This window comes from Trachinotus anak, unplaced genomic scaffold (genome assembly GCF_046630095.1).
Source record: "Trachinotus anak isolate AG129_WGS33_773 ecotype Australia unplaced genomic scaffold, CSIRO_AGI_Tana_v1 ptg000011l, whole genome shotgun sequence".
Classification (NCBI taxonomy): domain Eukaryota; kingdom Metazoa; phylum Chordata; class Actinopteri; order Carangiformes; family Carangidae; genus Trachinotus; species Trachinotus anak.
The window spans coordinates 636,578-656,527 of NW_027273862.1; the positions used below are offsets into that span (position 1 = coordinate 636,578).

A 19,950-nucleotide genomic window follows, 5' to 3' on the forward strand; every position below is an offset into this window, starting at 1 on the left:
ACTAGATGAATAAAGCTGATGTTTATGTTTTTGATGCTCGCAACCAGCATCTCCAGACACAGCAAATCCATTGTAGCAAATTATACCATGTGAAATACTGAAATATCACATCACACATGCTTCCCACGGGATCCTTTCAATTTTGGACAGTTTATGAATAAAGCTCATTGTTTTCCTGAACTGTCACTGAAGACAGTCTCTTTAAAAGCAGATGGATTTCAACACTTGCTGATGTACCTCACAAAAAGTAGCCACATGTGGCACTGTTAAGTCCACCACATCAAAATGTAACTTCACTAATACGTGGCAGTTATCTCTTGTTGTAACCCTCCTCCCTTTTTATGAATTGTGTTTTATAATAATAAAGATTATAATTTTTTATATTTTGTATATCTGCATTCTGTGGTTATTTGATGGTTCTGACTTGGTGTCAGTGTTTTCTTGCCACTCCTGTACAAAACCACTTCCCCATTCACTTGAATGGAAAATTGGAAAGTGGCACCTCAGAGGCTTTATTTTATTTTTATTGACAACACATTTAAAATAGCTGTGTTTTTTAGACTTTGTACAAAATTGCAATTGACTGGAAAAATATCTTTAAATGCGTCTGACTGTGCCAAGTTAACTACCAGCTGATGATGAGCAATGTGGGTGGCTCTGGCTCAGGAGGCAGGTATGCTCTCCTCTATCAGAGAATATATTGTAGAAAAAAATAATAAAAATAATCTTTTATACCATTAATGCAATCTTGACTTTCATATGCTGCACTCCACAGGGCACGGCCACAGTAATGAAGACACTTCACTCTTTTTATTTCAGTAAGTATAAAATATTTCAAATCCAGTTTGCAATTCAGTTGCTACTTGTATCAAGTCTCATAGTTAGAGATTAATAATTGCAGAAAGTCTAGCTTCCATTTTCTTTGTAAATTTGAGGTATATGTTTCTTCAACATAAAATGTAAAGAAAGTGAAAATGATCAGACACTTCGCCACAACATGTTCCGCCTTCCATGTTCCAGTTGCTCCAGCTTCTGGCCAATGACTGTTCTCTGTGATGTCCTGCCCCTCCCCATCACTGTACAGTATTTGTCCCATTTGTTCTGGATCCAAGGGACAAACAGCCAATCAAATGGCTCGATTTGTTCCATATTCAAGCATTTTGCTGTCTCATTAAATACCTGCAGTCAAGTCAATGTTTGCTGCTGGCAGTGCTATGTCAGAGTGCAGTATTCATTAATTCTAATCAAATATTTGTATAAGTTGACAGGGTTTTACAGTTTTTCAAATGTCACATTTTAATTTTACGTGACGGAAGTCATGAAATACAGCAGCTGTTATTGTTGTGTTTTAGCCAACTAACATTCATGCTGTTCAAACCGTCTTTCAAGCTAAAAACACACCACTTCAAGTTGGTCTGTACCTGTTTCATATGGTGCTAATGTTATTTGCTGCTAATACACTAATTTTTCATGTAGAGGCAAGAACCATGAGGCTTTTTCACTCAAATTCAACAGTCCAGTCATGAAGACAGCTACTAATAGATATCTGAATGGGTACATTATCGTTCTCATGCTGTTCAACCAGTTAATGTATATTTTAAATATAAAACATGTCAGCACGTCTCAAAATGTGATGAAACTGCTTTGATTAAAACTTTTTTTATGCAGAAGGAGCTGAGCGCAGCTTAACACCATCATCTTAATTTCTCCTCTGTTGTGTTACAGATTCTATCTGCTTTACAAAGGAAGAATGGAAGCTGTGAGTCTGCTGAGTTGCAGACTGCAAGATTTCTGGGAATCTATGTTGATGAGACCTTGAGTTGGAAAGAACAAACTGACTGGGTTAGCAGAAAAATAAATCAATCTATTGGTATAATGAGGAGGATTAGCCATCTTCAGATCACAAGCTGTCTCCTTACTCTCTATTATAGTCTCATTTAACCCTCTTTTTCATATTGTAATATACGTAGTTTGGGCGAGTACTCTTTCTACTACTCTTGACAAAATCTTGGTCCTCCAGAAACATTTTGTTAGAATTGCAACCCAATCAGAATGAAATGTCATCTGCTCCTTTATTTGAGAAACTACAGATTCTTACTATTTATAATATCAATACTTTTCAAATTTGTGCTTTTATTTAAAAGATATATTCAATCAAAGGGAATATTCCTAAGTATTTCAAGACTCATTTTAAAGCAAACTCACAGGTCCATTCTTCCTCAACTCGTCAATCTTCTGATATTCATCCTCTTAAATTTCTCACTTGCAGAGGTCAATTTTCAATAAGCTTTATGGGTCAAATTATAGAATGGCTTTCTCCATTTGGCAAAGAACTGCTCCTCTATAAAATATTACAAAAAAGATAATTTTACTGCTGTTCTTTTCCCCCATGTTGTTCAGTCCCCCATGTATGACTGCTTTTTTGTTTTTGCTCATATTTACATGTATTTTTAACATTGCTCATGGAGTCAAACTCATACCCATAATATTTTCCCATTTTTTGCTCTTATTTTGATATTATTGTTATTTTGATTGTTAATTTTATCATATATATATTTTGAATCTATTAATTTGTCATTATCTTGCTGTAGTCATGTTATTTTCTTGTATGTTCATTTTGTATTTTTGTACTTTTATACTGTATTTTTTCAATATTACTTTAGGTGGAGACTTTAAATAAAACCATCTCCCTGCACTGTATGTTATTTGTTTTCCTTGTCACTTTATGTGTATCTTTAATTGTGCAAAACAATAAACAGAAAAAATCAAAAATATAGTATCAGCTTCACTGAGCAGTGCACCACTGTGTGCTGCCATTCAGACATACCAAGACTAACCCCTGCAACTACTGAGGGGTTAACAATGTGCAGTTTCATGCTCTGGCTCAAATGTCACACAGATACCTCTCAGCACGACTCAGCAGCGTGGAGAGTGACAGGCTGTTCAGCTCCCTGTCACATAATGTAGATGAGAACAGAAACAGCTGATAGTGCAGAAGCTTCTTTTCCTGCCTCTCACTCCCCAGAAAAAATGCTTAGACCTCCCACACAGCACTAACATAGGATAACATATCATTCAATGGCACTGCTACAATATGTTGGCTGGCACTGACTGTGTTATGGGTTACACATGTGTGTCGACACAAAGCTGAGCAGCAGCAGCATAATGTTGGAGGTTTCATTTGTTACAGGCAGAAAGTGAACAGGAACATATGATGAAAATAAAACATGTTTTCAAAGTCACTGTTTCAACTGTAATTGTACTCAATACTCATCTCAGTACTCTGTATCAGCAAGTACACAAATGCAAGTGTCTGTGCTTGGTCTGAAAAAAAGTGGTATTCAATTCAATTCAATTCAATTCAATTTTATTTGTATAGCGCCAAATCATAATATACATTATCTCAAGGCACTTTACAGGGTAAGGTCAAGACCTTACTTTGTTACAGAATAAACCCAACAGTTCCCACAAAGAGCAAGCGCTTGGCGACAGGGGGGAGGAAAAACTCCCTTTAACAGGAAGAAACCTCCAACAGAACCGGGCTCAGGGTGGGGGGGTCTGCCTCGACCGGTTGGATTTAGGAGAAGATAGAAAGAGGGGGAGGGGGAGGAGAGGGGAGAGAAGAAAGAGAGAGAGAGACCAGGAACAGCTGTGTCAGTAATGGTGTTATCAATAATAATGACAGGTAACAGTGGTTAATAGTAAAGATGAGTAGTGGTGGATCTGGGTCCTGCTGCTCCAGAGGCAGAAATACCTGCAGAATGAGGACAGAGAGAGGGAGAGAGAGGAGAAGCACAAACTACGGGAGAGAAAAAAAATACAAAGTTAATGGCATGAAGTTATCGAGAGAGAGAGGGGGAGAGAGAGACAGAAATAGAGAGAGAGCGCCCAGTGAATCATGGGAATCCCCCAGCAGTCTAGCTCTATAGCAGCATAACTAAGGGATGGGTCAGGACATACCCGAGCCAGCCCTAACTATAAGCTTTACTAAACAGGACAGTTTTAAGCCTGATCTTAAAGTTAGAGAGGGGGTCTGCCTCCCGAACCCACACTGGGAATGTGGGAATCTCTGCATCCCTGACTAAAACGGTCTGTGTCTGTGTCTTCCAGGTGCCCTCAACACCAGAATGAGTGACTGCTTCCTCCTCCTCCTCGTCCTCAGGATGACCTGCAGCCAGGCCCCTCTTCCAGTAGCTGTGGAGGAGTGGAGGGAGGAGATCAGGAGGAGACAAGATGATGGGACAGAGACATTTGACCTTTTTTTAAATCTTTATTTATATTTTTCTTTATCTACACTATTTATTTGTTTATTTGTTTTTTAATTTTTACATTTGGAGTGGTGAATCTGAATCCACTATTCGCTCTCTTTTAGCTGTGTGTGTGGTCTCCCTGAACTCCTGAGGGAAATATCTCACTCTTCCACCAGCTGCTCTCTAATTGCGTCTGTCTGCTGTTTGCTGCTGTGCAGGTTGTGGACAGTGGCTTTTCAACAGCTGTTTCTTTAAAAACAGCTGCCAGCTGCAGCTGAAAACAGTTCATTTTATTTTATCTATAGAAATATTTCTAAATTAAAGAAATTTCTGCAATCAGCACTTTGTTTGAAAGTTTTATGATTTATGGTGATTTATTTTGAATGATTTGACTTGTAAACACAAGGGCAATAACATCATGTAATGCCAACAATAATCAATAAAACAACATGGATTACTCATGCTGGTCGCACTTCCAGGGTTCATGGGTCAAAACAATATTTTGTTATTGATTATATGTTTTAATATTTATATTACTATGTTCCTCCCTAAAAAGTGGGAGGCGGTGCCATAACAATCATTTTTAAAGTGCTGCCTTTGTTTGTCCCCAATAGAGACACACTCAGGTGAAGTTTGTGTATGAGCATTGCACATTTGACTCAGTGCTGCAATCAGGACATGTTTGAGTGTGTTGTCTGACGCTGTGGATAATTAAGCTGAGGCTGTCCAGCACTGCTAAATTTCTGATGAGCACATGTAATCCACAGAGTGAGAGCTGCTGCTGGGCTAGTCTGCAGGCTTCAGTGTGTCGGACTTTTCACACGTTAAATTCACATATATGTCAGACAGACAGAACATATGTGAATATATAGCAAGGTGACAAATAAAATCAGTAACCCTTAAATTTACAGACTGTGAATTATGTAGTACTTATGTAGTAATGTAAAGAAATTGCCATGAAGTGATTTTCAAGTTAAATAAGTATAATGGTAAGTTGTATTGGTATAATTACGGAGATTTACTGTAAAATATTAGGTAATTACAGAGTAAAATTGAAGCAAAATAAATGGTTGGTCAGTAATTTTATAGGAATTAATTAGTTAGTTATGTAAAGCCTAAGTAGTATGGCCCTCAAACAAAGACATGAGGGTCGTTTCTCAATCCATCCATTTTCTTCTGTTTATGCTGGGGTCTGGTCGTGGTGGCAGCAGGCTAAGCAGAGAATTCCAGGCATCCTTCTCCCCAACCTTTCAGTCACTACCCAGAGCTCATGACCATAGGTGAGGGTTGGAACGAAGATCAACTGGTAGATCGAGAGCTCAGCTGTTTCTCTTGCTTTACGACACGACTGTCAGTCTGTCTGAACAAGAAGCTAACGTTAGCATGTCTGATGTGTAATTATGAAGATGTCTGAATATTTATTGATCCGTACACGAGCTCTGGGTAAGTTATATTTTTATTTTCCAACTCATTCAATCTTCACCAACGACAATTCAGATGTTGGATTTAAACACCGGGCACGCCCCTTTATGCAGACTGGAACCGCCCCCCTTTTGCTCCCATAGACATGAAGTATCTTGCTCCGCCATGTAAAATCACGTGCTATGCTCAGTCCTTAATCTCATCGCAATTAACGCATTAATGCTGACAGCTCTATGTTAAACTGATCACCTGATGTTGTCACGCTCTTCATTTTCTGGAAAGCCCTGCATTTTTCTCCACCAAGTCTTTACAAAGTCTTCCACAGGCCATCAAAGTCATCCTGTTATTGTTTTTCATTGTGATCCATAACTTACCAAAACAACATTCTCTGGACTCGCGTATGAAACATAACTCAACCTGGACATGTTCATAGGTCAGAGCAAATTCTGTGGGTTGTGCTGAGTTCAAACAGGAGTTTTCTGTACAATATAGGTGATTGCTGAACATATAGGAAAGGCAACATTTTGCGACAAGGAGACTGTGAATAGGAAGTCTTTCTACAGTATTAAAGTGCAACTGAAAGTCGAAGTTCATGTGTGATGCAGCACACATCATGTTGAAGGCAAGTGGCCAGGCTCTGTGCATGACTTGCACGTGTCATGAATGTACCCTGAGCGACAGATTTGCGCAGGGGAAGTAAAACTGTATCCTCATGATGTCCTCATGTATCTCTTAAACACAATCAAAATGTGTTCTCTGTGCAATAACAGAAGAGTTTGGTGGCTACGTACTTGGTTACAGGGGGTACCCATGCCAGCCCTTCTTGTTGACCCCTGACACTGACCCTTTATGTGGCCCACTGCAGGACTGGAGCCCAGGTTGAGATGACAATAGTATGCTCAAAGCCAGGTTCCAGTGCCTATTAGGGGTGGGGGGAAGGTTGATTCTTAGATGCATCGCGATGCGGTTGTGGACGATTCTGAATCGATTCACAAAAAGTGGAACTCGGAAGTGCCGAGATACAACGTCTCATCTCGAAGATATTTTATGGACACAGCGATCCCAACACTAAACAACTAGACCAAAACTGAAGTCACGGAATCTCTGAAGACAGCAGGTAGGATAGCTGTAACGTGATGCGTGGACATCCACTGCAACAGAATCTTATGTCACCGTAACTGCAGATTTTATCACAGACGAGTGGCAGCTAGTGTCTTATGTGCTCCAAACAAGAGCAGTGAATGAGAGCCACACAGGTGCAAATATGGCAGAACTGTTAAAGAATGTAGCTGAGAAATGGCAGATCACTAAGAAAGATTTAGTTTTAGTTACTGGTAACGCATCCAACATGGTTGTTGCTGCTGAAATTCTTTGCAATGCTGGGATATATACTGGCAAATGCAACCTTCCAGTGGACTTGCCGCATCTCTTCCATTTGTTTTTTTAATAAAAGATATTGGAAGTAAATTCATTATGGATCATTACAAATACTTTGCTTTGAAAGTAACAAAGTAGTCACAGTGAGAAAAAAGAAATCCTGTATAGAAAAAAAGATGCACCAAGATACGTTGATAATCATTTTATCATTGCATCGCTGAATCGTAATTGAATTGTGAGGTGCCTAGAGATTCCAACCCCTGGTGCCAACATGAACTCAGAGTAACCCCATAGAGGGCATGTGACATTACTGTGTACATGTGTTGTTCTCCATAATGTTGTCACAATTAGAGGAGAGCAACAAATCGACCCTGAGGAAGACCATCCCCTCCACCCCGCTGATGGAGGCTGTGAAAGACATCCTTTGCAGAAATCATGTCTCAAATTAAACCACCACCACCCCCATCAGTCAAATAAAGGGAATATATTCACAATTCATTCAGTCTTCTTTATTTCCTACAAATACAATGCAAAAATTAGTATGTTTACATTGCTCCAACAATGAACATAATTAACCTGTGACCTTGCACCCACCTCTAATCGAATATTTCAAATTCCAGATGTTTTTCTTATCTGCCGCTCAAGATCAGTTTTAACCATTTTTTGTTTTGATGAGATGCATTTTGTACAGCTCTTTTACTGGTAACTGGCAAACATAAAAATGACATTAAATCCTACAAAACCATTTTCTGAACATCTCACAGTGTTAAACTGTACTGTGAAAGTTGATGGACCCTCCTCCTGGCGATGCCCAGCCATGCTCTATTAAAAAAGGATTAGAATGTGCAAACTGTTCTTTCTATTCATAATTTATTCCAATCACGTCAGTGCATATTTCAAACTCGCAATTGCACACAAGGATAATAATCACTTTGAATAATTTATAGGTCCTTAACATAGACTCAGTAGATACTTTACATCATATTAAGATTTATAGCTTACCTTTGTAGGTACTTCTGAAGGTCATCATCAGCTTACTCTGAACTATATTTGTCAGAATCTGAAGGGCAGGAGGTTCACCAAGGCTGATAACACCATCAGTGACTGTTGGCACACATGGATGAAAAAACAACATTACAGACACACACACACACACACACACACACACACACACACACACACACACACACACACACACACATACCCACACACTTACATCTTACGTAAGCACTTGAGTCCTGTGGTGTGAGTGGCTCAGATGAGCTCCCTCCAGGGACGCCTTCAGCCTCTGCCTCTTTCAGAGGTGGTGGTGGTGAGCCTCCATTGGTTGTGTTGGTCTCTACCTTCTTTCAGTTAACTGAAAAGAAAAATGTGTATGTAATAAGCTGGGTATAGGAAGTTTGTATGTCTTAAACGGCATTTTTGGGTGCTTAAAGATACCAGTAGTTGAATGTCAGTATAATTAAAACAAAATTTAGGCCTACAAGTCCTATAGGCCTCGTCAAGGCTTTAGTTCGAACTGTGTTTTTATTAAATTTGTTTATTTTATGACATTTTTGCCTTTACTAATAGGACAGTGGAGAGTGACAGGAAACAGGACAGTGAGTAGGGGAATGACATGCAGTGTCCGACCGGTCCAGAGTCGAACCGGGGACTTGGCTGCTCAGAGCATTTGAGCCCACATGTCGTGCATAGCCCCTGAGCTATGGCATTTTCAGCTGCTGCCGAGTGTGCTTGATGTCCATGGGAATTCACCTAAATGAAAATAGATTTTTATTCAATAGTATTTCACTATTTATTTATACCTGGAATATTAAGTAATATGTGGTTGAATAGTGAATTAATGGACTGCTGCAGAAAAACTGACTCAGGCAGTAAAGCTCTCCCACGTCAACTCTCTCCTGTGCTGCTGCAGCTGGGTTTCTCATTCTATTGAAGATGTGCTCATATTCACAGTACACACTTAACAAAATTTCTTGTTCCACCATGGTAAAGTATGACAACCTTTTTTTTCCTGGTTGTCACGGTAAATCGTTGAATCGGAGCTCCATTGATGATGGCTTTTTATATTCCTCAGGCTTAACTCAGACTGAACATACTCAGAGTTGATTGAATTAACTCAAGTCAGCTGTTCAGGAACCGAAAACTCAGAATTTCCCATCTCAGGCTTTCACAACTCTGAGTTCAGGGTTAGAGTCAGAGTTTGTTGAACCTACTATCTGGAATAGACCCCAGATCAGCTGCAGCCCATAACACAGAATAAACATCTACACAAAAAACTTGGATCTGTCATTTTGTGAAGCTGCAACTAGAAATACCCACTGTGCTAATATACTTAACTTGCTAACTTTTGCTCATAACAAAGATAAAGAGGAGGAGCCCAAGTTCATCTGAGTTGTGCAGTTCCTCAGAGGAAACATGAGCCAAACATGAGCCTTTGCTCAACATGGTAACTGATCAATACTTTTGAAAGCAGATCCTTCATTAGGGCCCGAGCACCGAATTGTATTATTATTATTTTTCCAGAAGTAAAATGGCTTTTTGGGGCCTTTCTCCTGCTCAAAAAGTCATGAAATCTTGCACATGCGTCAGGTCTGGCGAAAATTTTTATATTTTTGTGGTCTCGCACATGGGTGTGGTAAATTGGCTTGACAGCGTCACCTAGAAAATTTTAAAAATCGAGCCCCTTGTGTGTGTTTCACCTACATGCATGAAAATTGGTAGGCATAATCTAGGATGTTGAGACGCACAAAAAAGTTTCATTGACCCATACTCTAAAACCAACAGGAAGTCCGCCATTTTGAATTGAATATGCAATTTTGGCTGCGTTATTGCAATTTGAGGGTCTCATACTTGAGTGAACTCCTCCTGGAGAATAGATCGGATTGACCTCTCCTTTGGTGTGTGTCATCTTAAGACCATTGCCGTGTGAAATTGCGGGAGTTTTTGAGTTTTCGTCAGAGAATACGTCCACGGGTGTGTGGCAAATTTCGATGATTCGCCATGAAAAATCAACTGGCTCTAGCTCTGGTATGCATTGTCCAATCGGCCTCAAAGAGTCCCAGCCTGAACAGATCTATATGGTCATATTCAGTCGTACTCGTAGCGTTACCTAGCAGCGACACACAAAATATGTTGTTTTTCGTTGTGTGTAGGTCAAGAATAGAAACCAGTATTGTCACTGAACAAAGTATACAGTGAAATTTGGAGACCTACTCCTCATTAGTTTAAAATGAAACAGACAGAAGACACAAAAAAGTATTGCACTTGATCAAAGACAATGTAATTTAAATGAAGTAATATGTAAAAAGAGTATGAAAGTAATGTGAAGTTGCCAGAGAAATGTTAATATGAAATGGATTGTCAGATACATCATGATGGACAGTACAAATGGTATAATTTGTATAGTGCATATATTGATATCTTGGCTCATATGTTGTATTGCAAGTCGTGTAGTTCTTGAGGCAATAAGTGTAAGGAAAACTAATGGTATTGTTTGTTGTTACCACAAAGTGAGCAAGGACATTGCAGGGAATCAAACCCTATCCCAGTGAACCAGAAGTACTATTACCAGTGTCTTTTGCTTTTTGTGGGTACGTGTAAGTGAAAGCAAAACCTGCATCACCAATACTGTTACATCCAATTGGAATTGTATTATTTATTTTATATAGTAATGATGTAATTGTTTTGTGAGATGTAATTGTAATGTATTGTATTGACCAAATATGATTGTTGCATAATGTTGACAATGAGTAATTGTAATTGTTGAAAATGACAATTTATGAATACATATTATGTAATGCAGGAAAAGAAACCTTACTATGAAATGAAGTTTTTGTTTGTATAAGTAGTTGTACGAGTCTGTGAATGTGTATATTGTAATGCTTACTGAATATGCCAGTGAAAGAACATTTGTATGTTGCAATGAGGGCCATTGAGAAACAGCTATATGTGACTCAGCAGAGATAAAGAATCCACTGTGGTGTTAACTCTTTCTCAATCTCTGTTGCCAAATAAAGCTAATGAATAATGACACCTATTTTGTAGTGCAGGACCACTGCAAAGCAGCAATATTTGACACAGCAGAGATAAAGAATGCACAGGGGTGTGAACTCTCTCTCCACCTCCATAGCCAAATAAAGCTGGAGTTCCTCTAATAGGTTTAAGAAAACGATAGCCATCATCAAATTCCAACAACTTCTTTAAAGACTCCTCATTATTCAATAGGTTAGCAGTGACTTTATGAGACATACAATTTCCTTTTCCCTTTCACAATGCAATAGAGGCATTGGATATAACCTATCTCTGACATGTACTGAGCAAAAAATATGTATTCCACACTTTGTGCAAACCTTCCATCTGCATGTAAAACAAGACATCGTCAAACGATGTGGTCTACTGTCATGATAAGAGTTACTTCCCTGTGGGAACAACACTGGAAGGCATTTGGCTTCATTTGAATGGTCAGACAGCAACCTTACAGGATTGTTACCTTCTGCTGGAGCCACATTTAATACATGATCAAAATATTGATCCAACACTTCCTGGCCTATGTCAACTGGCATGAGACATGTGTCTTGAAACATGCAGTGTTGCTGTCTGTCCTGCAAAAGCTCATCCTGAACTACACCAGCACTACTCTCACCACTACTCTCACCACTTCCTATATATATCACTTACTTCTCCTGAAACTCTTTTTCTGGGCAAAACTCATTCAGCCATGCCTCATTAAATTCAACATCTTTATAGTACACATTGTTCTATTGCAAATGCACTAATGCTTGCCTTATCAGAATCAGAATCAGAATCAGAATCAGAATCAGTTTTATTGCCAAGTATGTTTTCACATACAAGGAATTTTTTTTGGTGATTGGTGCAATTGATCAGCAACAGTGGGGCTCTCTAGCCTTGTTGATGAGGCTAATAGCAGATGGGAAGAAGCTATTTTTGTGGCGAGAGGTTTTGGTCCTGAAGGACCGCAGCCTCCTGCCAGAGGGGAGTGTCTCAAAGAGTTTGTGTCCAGGGTGGGAGGAGTCAGCTACAATCTTCCCTGCACGCCTCAGAGTCCTTGAGGCGTACAGGTCCTGGAGGGACGGAAGATTGCAGCCAATCACCTTCTCAGCAGAGTGGATGATACGCTGCAGTCTGTTATTGTCCCTCTCCGTGGCAGCAGCGTACCAGATGGTGATGGAGGAGGTGAGGATGGACTCAATGATGGAGGTGTAGAAGTTCACCATCATAGTCCTTGGCAGGTTGAACTTCTTCAATTGCCTCAGGAAATACATCCTCTGCTGAGCTTTTTTGATGAGGGAGCTGATGTTTAGCTCCCATTTGAGATCCTGTGTGATGGTGGTTCCCAAGAAGCGAAAATGCTCCACGGTAGCCACGGGGGAGTCACACAGGGAGATGGGGGTGGGTGGGGCTGGGCTCTTCCTGAAGTCCACTATCATTTCCACTGTCTTCAGAGCGTTTAGCTCTAGGTTGTTCTGCCTGCACCAGGTCACCAGACGCTCAGTCTCCCACCTGTAGGCAGACTCATCGCCATCAGAGATGAGTCCAATGAGAGTGGTGTCGTCTGCAAACTTCAGGAGCTTGACAGACTGATGGCTGGAGGTGCAGGTGTTGGTGTACAGGGAGAAGAGCAGAGGAGAAAGAACGCAGCCTTGTGGGGATCCAGTGCTGATGGTCTGGGAGTCAGACATATGCTTTCCTAGCTTCACGTGCTGCCTCCTGTCAGACAGGAAGTCGGTGATCCACCTGCAGGTGGAGTCAGGCACGCTCAGCTGGGAGAGCTTGTCCTGCAGCAGAGCCGGGATGATGGTGTTGAAGGCAGAGCTGAAGTCCACAAACAGGATCCTGGCATAGGTCCCTGAGGAGTCCAGGTGCTGGAGGATGAAGTGGAGAGCCATGTTGACGGCGTCGTCTACAGACCTGTTGGCTCTGTAGGTGAACTGCAGGGGGTCCAGGAGTGGGTCAGTGATGGATTTGAGGTGGGACAGGACAAGGCGCTCAAATGATTTCATGACCACAGAGGTCAGGGCAATGGGTCTATAGTCATTTAGACCTGTGGGCCTTGGTTTTTTGGGGACAGGGATGATGGTGGAGGATTTGAAGCAGCATATGTGCACAGTGTTAACATATTGATATTCATAATGGCCTTTATATGTTAACTTGCACTTCAACTTTACAGCCAACAAAGAGCCCTCCCTACTGGAGCGAGACAACACTTGAGTAGTTTCAACTATATTAGCTGGAACACAAGACACTGGTCCATGGTCTCTCATACTGGTCTCTACTGTTGCCATGGCGCCGCGGATGGCTGCCTCGGTGTGTTGGTGCGCATTTTTTCACCTTATTTTCTTTGTAAATCCAGTTTTCTGCTTTGGTTTCCGGAGCTCTTTCACCAGAGAAGAGCTCATTAACATCAGAGAAACAACTCCAGTGGATTTTTTTCCTACTTTTCTCGACTCATCTGTGGGATTATTGGACATTTTGGTCAGAGGTCACTGACCGTTGCTCTCGCAGTGAAACGCCGGAGGAGAGGAAAACGTGCCGGTGCGCTTGCGCGTCTCCGCCGGCGCGGACTCCGCACACCTCTCCCAGGTATCTTTCTCTCCAAGGTGCGTTCACTGCCCAACAAACTGGATGAACTTCAGCTACTGGTGCAGAAGAACAGAGACTTTTCCTCATCTTCCGTCCTGTGCTTCGCGGAGACGTGGCTGTGTGGATCGATCCGGACTCTGCGCTGGAGCTGGCCGGCTTCCAGCTCTTCAGAGCGGATCGCGACACAGAGCTGTCCGGCAAAACCAAAGGTGGAGGAATCTGCTTTTATGCAAACAGTGGCTGGTGCAGAGACGTGACAGTGATCCTGCAGCACTGTTCTCCTGACCTGGAGACTTTCATCATAAACTGCAGACCCTTCTACTCCCCCCGTGAGTTCACCTCAATCATCCTGGTCGGTGTTTCCATCCCACCACAGGCCACAGCAGATACTGTGTGTGGAGCGGACCAACCCGGACTCCGTAGTTATTGTCCTTGGTGACTTTAACAAAGGGAACCTCAACCACAAACTGCCCAAATACAGACAGTTTGTTAATTGCCCGACCAGAGAGGGGAACACTCTGGACCACTGTTACACCACAATCAGTGGTGCTTATCCCGCCGTCCCCCGGGCTGCACTGGGCCACTCTGACCATGTGATGGTCCACCTGATTCCCACATACAGGCAGAAACTAAAACTGTGTAAACCTGTTGTGAGGACATCAAAGCAGTGGAGCAGTGAAGCCATAGAGGATCTGCGGGCATGTTTGGACTGCACTGACTGGGAGGTGTTCAGGACTGCTTCCAACAGTCTGGATGAGTTCACAGAGGCTGTGACGTCATACATCAGCTTCTGTGAGGACTGCTGTATCCCATCATGCACCAGGGTGAGTTATAACAATGACAAACCCTGGTTCACAGCTAAGCTCAGTCAGCTCAGGAGGCAAAAGGAGGAAGCTTTCAGGAGTGGGGACAGGGACAGGTTTAAAGAGTCCAAGTACAGGTTTAGCAAAGCGGTGAGAGAAGCTAAACGACTGTACTCTGAGAAACTTCAGCTCCAGTTCTCAGCCAATGACTCTGCTTCTGTCTGGAAAGGGCTAAGACAGATCACTAACTACAAACCTAAACCCCCCCTCTCCATTAACGACTTCCGTCTGGCCAATGATCTGAATGAGTTCTACTGCCGCTTTGAAAGACAGTGGGACAAGCCTGACACTAACCTCCACATCAGAGCCACATCAGAACCCCCCTCCTCCCCTACCAAAGGAACGTCTCTCTCTATCCTGGAGAGAGATGTCAGCAGGCTTTTTAAGAAGCAGAACCCCCGCAAAGCAGCCGGTCCTGACTCTGTCTCTCCATCATCCCTGAAGCACTGTGCTGATCAGCTGTCTCCAGTGTTCACAGACATCTTCAACACCTCACTGGAGACCTGCCACGTGCCAGCCTGCTTCAAATCCTCCACCATCATCCCTGTCCCCAAAAAACCAAGGCCCACAGGACTAAATGACTACAGACCCATTGCCCTGACCTCTGTGGTCATGAAATCATTTGAGCGCCTTATCCTGTCCCACCTCAAATCCATCACTGACCCACTCCTGGACCCCCTGCAGTTCACCTACAGAGCCAACAGGTCTGTAGACGACGCCGTCAACATGGCTCTCCACTTCATCCTCCAGCACCTGGACTCCTCAGGGACCTATGCCAGGATCCTGTTTGTGGACTTCAGCTCTGCCTTCAACACCATCATCCCGGCTCTGCTGCAGGACAAGCTCTCCCAGCTGAGCGTGCCTGACTCCACCTGCAGGTGGATCACCGACTTCCTGTCTGACAGGAGGCAGCACGTGAAGCTAGGAAAGCACGTGTCTGACTCCCAGACCATCAGCACTGGAGCCCCGCAAGGCTGCGTTCTTTCTCCTCTGCTCTTCTCCCTGTACACCAACACCTGCACCTCCAGCCATCAGTCTGTCAAGCTCCTGAAGTTTGCAGACGACACCACTCTCATTGGACTCATCTCTGATGGCGATGAGTCCGCCTACAGGTGGGAGACTGAGCGTCTGGTGACCTGGTGCAGGCAGAACAACCTAGAGCTAAACGCTCTGAAGACAGTGGAAATGATAGTGGACTTCAGGAAGAGCCCAGCCCCACCCACCCCCATCTCCCTGTGCGACTCCCCCGTGGCTACCGTGGAGCATTTTCGCTTCTTGGGAACCACCATCACACAGGATCTCAAATGGGAGCTGAACATCAGCTCCCTCATCAAAAAAGCTCAGCAGAGGATGTATTTCCTGAGGCAATTGAAGAAGTTCAACCTGCCAAGGACTATGATGGTGAACTTCTACACCTCCATCATTGAGTCCATCCTCACCTCCTCCATCACCATCTGGTACGCTGCTGCCACGGAGAGGGACAATAACAGACTGCAGCGTATCATCCACTCTGCTGAGAAGGTGATTGGCTGCAATCTTCCGTCCCTCCAGGACCTGTACACCTCAAGGACTCCTCCCACCCTGGACACAAACTCTTTGAGACACTCCCCTCTGGCAGGAGGCTGCGGTCCTTCAGGACCAAAACCTCTCGCCACAAAAATAGCTTCTTCCCATCTGCTATTAGCCTCATCAACAAGGCTAGAGAGCCCCACTGTTGCTGATCAATTGCACCAATCACCAGAAAAAATTCCTTGTATGTGAAAACATACTTGGCAATAAAACTGATTCTGATTCTGATTCTGATTCTGATGAACTCCATTTTGCCCACCTATAGGCAAACCTAACATTTTCATAAATGGAATATGTAAAACAATCAAATGTTGCTCTAAACTATTCAAACACACCAACTCTGGAGGAATAGGATCAACTGTCAAGTTGTTCCCTGAACACTCAGGTGGCATTTCCCCTCGTCTAATCTTATAATGGCAACAATAACAAATCCACAGTTTTGCTCTAGCTGTATCCAGCCACTGACAAGGCATTACACAGTCGTGATGAAACTTATGCAAATACAGTTCAGTCATACATGCAGCTGCAACTGAAGCTATAGCTGCACTTTTGTTATAATCCTCTTTTTTACACTGTACAACCTGATGTCTGAACAACAGCCTATGACACACACAACAAACAAAATCTGGCCCATCTTTCACTTTATCCAAAAACTACGCCATAACAAAATTGAACTGCTCAGACTTGTCTTTCATTGTTTTCCTTTTAGACTGTACATCTGCTATAACTCGCTGCATGTTCATTTAACATATACTTGTTTTTGCTCATGTCCTTTACCCTTTGTTTATGTAGCACATTATGTTTGTATTTCATTTTGCTCAAACTCTTTACCTTTTCCCTGTGCAAGACATTATGCTGATATTTCACTCTTCTATAAGTCTTTACCCGTTCCCTATGCAACACATTCTGTTGATATTTCATTTTAATCAGTCTTCACCATGTCTCTATGCAAGGCATTTTGTTGATACTTCATTTTATCGCGCAAGGCATTTTTCCTTTTCACATACTTTGATACACAATACCTACTGCCTGTACTAGTACTTTCTATATACTGTGCCTTTACCTTCCTTGTACACATGGATTGTGTGTCAAATAAATTACTCTTTCTGCACAACTCAAAACATACCTGTTTATCAAGATGCTGCACACAAACGACAGGTTCGCAATAACTACTCCCATGTTTCAAATATATTCCTTCATGTGACAACTTTGTCCTCAAGCAACTGTGTTTCAACCATTTCCCTTCACTATTAATAAATATATTCTGGAATTCTACCTTTGATGCACAGTGTCCAACATACTTTATCTGTGATTTATAAATGTAGTCAGACACTGAAGTATATTCTTTTCCAATTAAGTTTATGTGCTCCTCATTGTGAGTCTCCATGTATTTTACTACTGCAAGTCTTATCTTACAATGATTCTTTTCAGAATCACTTGTGCAACTGCTCTAAAGAAACTATTATTATCCGGTAGAATTTTACCTGTCTTACAAACACCACCTACTGAGCCAAATGTAGTTGGAACTTGTGTATCTACTTTCTCAAAGTCCAGATTGCATTGACGACACAATGTATGAGCTACTTCAGTGGATATAGGCATAAACTGGAAGTTCACAGAGCTACCTTCCTGTACAACTTCAGTGTCAGAGTCTAACATTGATACAGCTGCACAACATCTGTCATTCTTCTCTTCCACAACTTGTCTGCTGCTGTCGAACTATATGCCAATACTTTCAATTGTATTGCCTGCTGTCAAATTATAACATTTAGAAGAAGAAGTGGCTTTACAATACCCATAACAACTGTGCATTGCAGACCCATGAACACAAACAACAGTCTCATAATGATTTCCCTGACGATTTTCCAAATATATGCTATGCTTGGACAAAAGGTTGGTGTTGCAACTATATTTCAACCAACGAGCATCATAAAATGCAAACACATGTACTCCTAAATAATCTGCTGTACACAAGAAGTACACAACAATGCTTCTTCCATTTGCATCAATCATACCTCCTGCACTGCGAGCATGAGAATCAACCACTGCATATTTTCCACTATGGTAAATTACACAGGTACACAGGTACTGTTGCGCAGTGTCAGAAGACATGTGTTATACTTGTTGAAAACCAAGTCCAATCCAATTTCTAGACTTGTGTAAATACCACTGTCAAGAAGTTCACCTTTGTCCATTTTCACATCGCCACTAACAAAGTAGCCATATTCAAAAAACATGTTCTGCTCATCAATTACTAACTGTTTTGGTAAATCAGGAACACACGACAGGTCAGGACAGATCTGCCACTGATCAAGTTGCTGTCTCTCAAAACTGTGTACAACTCATCACCTAATACAACAACTCTGTCCAGATCTTCTGTCTCCCATGAGGTCCCGCTGTGAACTGTATGTTTCGCTAGGCTGACCAAGCATATCGCCATACACTGAACACCTCCATACTTGAAGTTATTATTACGCTGATAAAAAGATCTCCTTACAACATCTTCAGGCCTAGTAGAAATTCATACATCTACATCTCCCTTCTGTGCTATCTGTTGTTACATATTAATATATTTCATGAACACAATCACACCCACTATTATGTGCTCCTTGCATTGTACAACTATGTATGATCATTGCATTTGTGTCACTGCTTACATTTGTACCATAACAATTCACGCAACACACTGCAAAACTTTACTATCAAAAGCCATCTCATAAACTCTTTCTGCACTTGCAAAATCTGCCAAACACATTACTATACCAATACTACCTTCGCATCACACATTTCAATTTTTGATACAACAATATCAATACAGTTACAGCATCATTACATCACCATCTTACTATCACCTCAAATTGTTTCTACAAATGATCCACTGGGCGAGGCTTAATTTATGCATTCCTTTGTCACACTAACAAACATGTGGTGGGTGGGGTTCACACACACACAATTTAAAAGCATACACACTTCTTACCTTTCCCCACAAGGAGTTTGTTGTGTTTGACAAAATCAGCATGACCTTTGCAGGTAAATATGACCATTCAGCCATTCAGACCATTCATATGTCCTTTCAGCTATATATACTACTTGTAAATACTTACATTGCAATGAATTTCCTGTTAAGATGTTGTTGATATTTTGTGTAACCACCATCATTTCTTTACAGACCATAAAGCAAATACAGTCCGGTCCAGGTTTAGAGAAAAACACTGCACAATAAACTGTCATGCCTCAGCTGGATAGCTGAGTTCCCTTTTTTGTTTCCCCCAGTGTTCTTTGTCTTGTACTTCCTGTTTTATTTTGATACTCACCTCTTTTCTCGTTTCAGGTTCCTCACTTCCTGCCCTCATGTGTCCTTCCCCTTGTGTGATTACCTGCCCTGTCCTAATGTGCTGCACCTGTGTCTCATTGTCTTCCCTCTCCCTGAGTATTTAGTCTCTGTGTTCCCTCCCTTCTGTGCCAGTTCGTCTAGTTCTGTATGACTACGTTCCAGCCTTTATTCCCCGTGTGCCTTATTCGTATCTTGTCTTGTTTTTGGTTTTTGCCCCTGCCTTTGCCTACCGATTTTGATACTTTTGCTCCGCGGACTGATCTCCTGTGTACCGACTTTTGCCTTATTAAAGGACATTGTGAACTCGCTTACTGTGTCAGTCTGCATCTGAGTCCGAGCCATTGTTCAGCCCTGACATAAACAAGGGAAAGTTCTTATGTTATAACCATTATTTCCCATTTCCCAAATCACTTTCTATTACATCACTTTCCTAACACTTTTTCTTTATGATTACAGGACTCAAAGTACAAAGTGCTTCCTCACAGAGTCCATGTGTTGTGGCCTCACAGATCACATCAGCAACATCTGTGCT

At 41.9% G+C, this 19,950-nt stretch overlaps 1 long non-coding RNA gene across 1 annotated transcript; it reads right to left on the bottom strand.

The window, feature by feature from the left end:
- Positions 1-2,469: 2,469 nt before the first annotated feature.
- LOC139627404 (uncharacterized) lies at positions 2,470-19,327 on the bottom strand. The gene is made up of 4 exons (XR_011692566.1): positions 19,189-19,327; positions 8,266-8,406; positions 8,052-8,153; positions 2,470-4,194 (listed from the first exon to the last, which is right to left on the bottom strand). It is a non-coding gene; the product is annotated as an uncharacterized lncRNA (long non-coding RNA).
- Positions 19,328-19,950: the final 623 nt, after the last annotated feature.